Source organism: Triticum aestivum, chromosome 4B (genome assembly GCF_018294505.1).
Source record: "Triticum aestivum cultivar Chinese Spring chromosome 4B, IWGSC CS RefSeq v2.1, whole genome shotgun sequence".
Classification (NCBI taxonomy): domain Eukaryota; kingdom Viridiplantae; phylum Streptophyta; class Magnoliopsida; order Poales; family Poaceae; genus Triticum; species Triticum aestivum.
This window is the reverse complement of record NC_057804.1, coordinates 278061559-278067889: the sequence shown is the minus strand read 5'-3', so window position 1 is coordinate 278067889 and position 6331 is coordinate 278061559.

Genomic DNA, 6331 nt, shown 5'->3' with positions numbered 1-6331 from the left:
CCGCCTGGCCGGCGCTGTGGCCACCGGCCTCCCCTGCTCCGGCGCCCTACCGGCTCTGCCCACCCCTGGGCGTGCGCCCGAACGGGTGCGGGGCACCCGTTGCGCCCGAACCCGCTAACACCGACGCCCGCTAAGGTCCCTAGGGCCTATGACAAACGGGGCCCAGCCCCAGAACGTTTTTATAAAAAAAAAGGAATTAGAAAAATATTAATTAATTAATTAATTAATTCGACAATTAATTAACTTAATTGGATCTGTTAACTAACCTGATTAACTCCGATTAGATAAACTAATGATTAATTAACTAGTTAATTAGGTTTAGTTAAATTGTGGCTATGACAGGTGGGACCCACGTGTAGGTTTGACTAAGTCAACAGGACTGTTGACTGCTGACTGGGCCTGCTGACCGTGCTGTTGACCCAGTCAATGGCCCCATCTGTCAGGTTGACCAGTCAACTCTGTTGACTGCTGACATCAGCATGACATCATGCTGATGTCATAAATCCATTTTCGAATTAAATTAAATAATTAATTAAATTCCAGAAATTAATAAAATCTTTAGAAAATCATATCTTTTAAACCGTAACTCGGATTAAATTATTTTCAACATGAAAGTTGCTCAGAACGATGAGACGAATCCGGATACGCAGTCCGTTCGTCCGCCACACATCCCTAACCTATCGAACTCGCAACTTTCCCCCTCCGGCTCCTCTGCCCGGAAACACAAAACACCGGGGATATTTTCCCGGATGTTTCCCCCCTTAACCGGTATCACCTACTACCGCGTTAGGGCACACCGAACACCGCGTATTGCCTTGTTATATTTTGTGATGCTTTGTTTGCTCTGTATTCATTATTTCTTCCCCCTCTTCTATCCGGTAGACTACGAGACTGACGCTGCTGCTGACCAGTTCGACTACGGAGTTGACGACCCCTCTCTCTTGCCAGAGCAACCAGGCAAGCCCCCCCCTTGATCACCAGATATCGCCTATTCTCTTCTATACTGCTTGCATTAGAGTAGTGTAGCCTGTTACTGCTTTCCGTTGATCCTATTCTGATGCATAGCCTGACATTGTTGCTACATCTGTTGATACCTTACCTGCAATCCTAAATGCTTAGTATAGGATGCTAGTTTATCATCATTGGCCCTACATTCTTGTCAGTCTGCCTTGCTATACTATGGGGCCGTGATCACTCGGGAGGTGATCACGGGTATATACTATACATGCATACATACTATACAGATGGTGACTAAAGTCGGGTCAGCTCGATGAGTACCCGCAAGTGATTCTGATGAGGGGCTGAAAGGACAGGTGGCTCCATCCCGGTAGAGGTGGGCCTGGGTTCCCGACGGCCCCCGACTGTTACTTTGTGGCGGAGCGACAGGGCAGGTTGAGACCACCTAGGAGAGAGGTGGGCCTAGCCCTATTCGGCGTTCGCGGATATTTAACACGCTTAATGAGATCTTGGTATTTGATCTGAGTTGGCTACGAGCCTATACGCACTAACCATCTACGCGGGAGTAGTTATGGGTATCCCGACATCGTGGTATCAGCCGAAGCACTTCAGACGTCAGCGACGGAGCGGCGCGCGCCGGATTGGAACGTAAGCCTGCTCTTGTATTAAGGGGGCTAGTTCTGCTTCCGGCCGCCCTCGCAATGTGCAAGTGTGCTATGGGCGATGGGCCCAGACCCCTGTGCGCTTAGGTTTAGACCGGCGTGCTGGCCTCTCTGTTTTGCCTAGGTGGGGCTGCGACGTGTTGATCTTCCGCGGCCGGGCATGACCCAGGAAAGTGTGTCCGGCCAAATGAGATCAAGCGTGTTGGGTAAGTTGGTGCACCCCTGCAGGGAAGTTAATCTATTCGAATAGCCGTGATCTTCGGTAACAGGACGACTTGTAGTTGTACCTTGACCTTATGACAACTAGAACCGGATACTTAATAAAACACACCCTTCCAAGTGCCAGATACAACCGGTGGTCGCTCTACCTCAGGGATATGAGGAGGGGATCGCCGGGTAGGATTATGCTATGCGATGCGACTGGAGATGCTACCTAGAGATGCTACTTGGAGATGCTACTTGGAGATGCTACTTGGAGGACTTCAATCTACTCTCTTCTACATGCTGCAAGACGGAGGCTGCCAGAAGCGTAGTCTTCGACATGATTAGCTATCCCCCTCTTATTCTGGCATTCTGCAGTTCAGTCCACTGATATGGCCCTTTACACATATACCCATGCATATGTAGTGTAGCTCCTTGCTTGCGAGTACTTTGGATGAGTACTCACGGTTGCTTTCTCCCCCCCTTTTTCCCCTTTCCTTTCTTTCTGGTCGACGCAACCAGATGCTGGAGTCCAGGAGCCAGACGCCACCGTCGACGACGACCCCTACTACACCGGAGGTGCCTACTGCTACGTGCAGCCCGCTGACGACGACCAGGAGTAGATAGGAGGATCCCAGGCAGGAGGCCTGCGCCTCTTTCGATCTGTATCCCAGTTTGTGCTAGCCTTCTTAAGGCAAACTTGTTTAACTTATGTCTGTACTCAGATATTGTTGCTTCCACTGACTTGTCTATGATCGAGCTCTTGTATTCGAGCCCTCGAGGCCCCTGGCTTGTAATATGATGCTTGTATGACTTATTTTATTTGTAGAGTTGTGTTGTGATATCTTCCCGTGAGTCCCTGATCTTGATCGTACACATTTGCATGCATGATTAGTGTACGATTGAATCGGGGGCGTCACAAGTTGGTATCAGAGCCGACTGCCTGTAGGAATCCCCCTTTCCAACTCCTTGGCCGAAGTCGAGTCTAGTCGTTGAAAAACTTTTACTAACATGGTTTTGTGGCCCATGGGCCCACGTCGCCATCGGGTGGTAGTAGGATCTTTTACTCCTCGACCTATACTCTGGGACTCTGATCTCTCTACTATTCAGGTTAAATGAATTTGCTAACTCTAAGATTAGGATCTTGTGATCGCATCCACCCGGAGAGCCCCTTACTGCAGAGGATCGCCTGCTACATCAGAAGATTCCGAAGATACTCTCTGATGTTCTCTCGAGACTTTGTGCCCATCACTTTTGCTATTCCTGACCACCGATAAATCCGTATGGATAACTACTTACACTTGCCATTCATATGATCATCCCCCATTGATCTTGTTATTACAAGATACCCCAAAGTTTTCTCTATTGTTCCGAGAATACTTTGTGCCTACTGCCTAGCAGTTCTTTGCCACATGAATACCCCTTCAAATAATTTCTCGCACTTATCGAGTATCCACTCATCCCCAGTTGATTCATGTATTTCACAAAAGTCTTCGAAATGCCATTCGATCTTCCGAAAATCCCGAGCAGCCTATTCCTCTCGAAATTCTTGCTTGCTTGCATTATGGTTAGTCCCATAAGTCTCATAGTCTTATTGACATTCCTTGTCATTATCATTTTGAGTCTGTTGACTCAATATGTTTGCGAATACCCGCAAACATCATTGATCCTTATAAATTACCTTTCCGGCTGAGCTGCCATTCTTTTAACTGGAATTGGTTCTCGACCAATCCAATTGTCGTTGATTGTACCCTAAGGCTATTCAACTTATCCATCCCTAATCAGAGCATTGCTTCTAATCCCTTGATTTGGAAATCATAATTCCTTTGCATTTAACAATTGAGTTAGTCAGTTGTTTCTATAATTTGATCTCCTTGCACTCTTCTTCCTCTAGTTGAGTACCGATGCTCACGTCAGATCCCTTGTGGACCATCAGGTCCATTGTTGGATTTTATCCGTCAGCATCCTTCATATTCAATAACTTTGTGAGATCTTCCCCTGATACATAATGCCTTTGGTAAATTGTATCCTCTGCTTTGTCAACCATGCTCTACCTCCGAGCTTGAGTTATTTACCCCTGAAGTTGATGGTATACGTTCCTAAGATGCCCCGATGGGTTGAACATATACCTTCCTTAATTTGTGTGAACCCAAGAGTTTTCATGGGTCATAACGTTCCGGTATTCCGCAAGTTAAACTTTCAAACTCTAAACATTCTTAACTTAGAGTAGTAAATGAGAAGTTGTGTATTGGAGAAGTGGGAGTCGACCTTGAACCTTGCGTTCATGCCCATGGACACGATGCTAATCTTATCATGGGTGCTCCTCTTAAACCCTCTTTGGTATAAGTTCTTATATCTGGGATTCGGCCTTTTGCAATCGTGGTTCCGGCCATGTTCTCCTTTTTAATACCGTTTCTTGGACAAGTTGAAGTACTTGTCTTCTTGAGATCATTGCACCTGTCCAACCTTTACTTTGCTCTACTGTTGAGTATTAAGCTCTGGTATCTCAAGAATATCATGGAACTGCATAACTTATTATGGGTTCTTCATCAACTATTAATTCTCACTGATTCCAATTTTCTCGGGTTCTGGGTTGTCGTCAATCGAGAACACCGATTCCACATTTCGGTTCGATAACCCTAAGTAATTTTCGTTGCTTATGAGTTTAATATTCCTTCCCATCATTCCTAGCCTGTTTGGCTATATCTTTATCGTGATGATTTTAACTGTGCTACCCGGCCCTTCTTCTCGGAGCACCAATTTTCGATGATGAACTAACCTTACGTCGATTTTCCTCGTCATACCCTTTCACCTTAAACAACAAGCTTGAGTTCGAGTTTGTGTCGTAACTGTGGTTCCAATAACCTCTTGCTTCATCATTCCTTTGACTTGATGTCGTCGCTGATTGACTACATCTGCCTGAAATCTCTCGACAATTGTGTCGTGATCATCATCAACCTTATGAGCTCCTCCAGGAATTCAATTGAATTCATGATGGGTAATACCATCCTTGCCCCTCGATGATTCCTGTTCTCATCAACCACTTTATTGCCTTCCGTTCAACACAACTTGTTCGTGTTTTGTGTAAACCTTGGGATCACTGCTACCCAGCAGTTGATCTTCCTTACCTCGGAAGTATTACCATCTCTTTTTGTCAAGAATGTGGTGAGAATTTCACCACCTCTTAATAATTCTTGATATCATAATACTTCTTGTCATCTTCGTTCATTCCTTGGTCCCCGTATTGTTTTCAACCGGAATACCGACAATGGAGCTATGACGTGTGAATTCAAAACTTCTAACAACCCTATTGCTTTGAAGTGAATGGGCGATAGTTCATTCTAAGTCCTTCGCTAATTGAATCACCATTTTGACATTGGTCGTGCAACCCAACCCATATTTCGGGCGCACCTTTCAACCAATGTTTAATTGTGTATGTTTTCCTCGAGCATACTTCCTTGTATCATTTGATCTGACAAATGTTATCTCCTTGTTCACTTAATGGTGGAAATCCATCTTTTGGGAATCTCGGTGAATTGCCGTTGAGTTCACCAGACACCTCCTTGTCCTCTCCTTGGGTTAATGATGGGCTCTTGTTAACGGAAATCACATCATAGTTCATTTCCCCGAGAATCTTACAATGTCATCTCGTCAATTTGCGTTGCACCTTTTCTTCTCAGGTATCCTAAGTCTGAGGTATCCTGACACCAATCGGATCTGAATCTCGGTCAGATATGATGGTTGGGACAACTTTCCAAGAGTCATGATGTTGATCCTTTGATGACCCGGTAACATGATGTCATGCCTAGCACCCCCCTCCCCCCCGGCTGGAGGACCTATCATTATAGATTCTTTTTCAGCAAGGTTATCCATTCATCCATGAGGAAATTGTAAGACTTATTCTACAAGTTATTCCTGATGGATCCTTCGTGTTTCCAAAGTCTGATCTTCACCTGAAGACCTTGTCAATGCTATCTCGAAGCATGTCAATGGTACTCCGATTTTCAACAGGAACATTTGAAGCACGATGCTAGATTTTATTTATCATTTATCCTAACACCGTGGTATGGGTAATATCATGAGATTCCTTCCCCCTTTCCTAAATGGTTTTCTACTTTATATCCTGCCATGGATATCTTGCTCTGCTTGTCCTTGGGAAGGATATACCCTTGAAATATGTGTTTAAACATATTTTCCTTTCCATTGTTCTGTTTAATCTGATGATCATATTTTCCTTCCATTGGTTTGTTTAAACCTTTTCTATGATCTATATGATATAAGCAGTAATAATCCACTGCTTGTGCAAACACCTCGATGTACAACTCTGTCGGTAAGACCTTGTTACTATTGTTAATGACATTCCGGTAACCACCGATGGACGAGAACCTTGCCTATTGGTCTGCCTCGTTTCAACGAGCAGAAAAATGGTTCTCTTCGTCCCTCGCCCTTGGTACCTATGTTGTTGCCGACATGACCCACAGACTCTCCTCTGACATGCCTTGCTTACATGA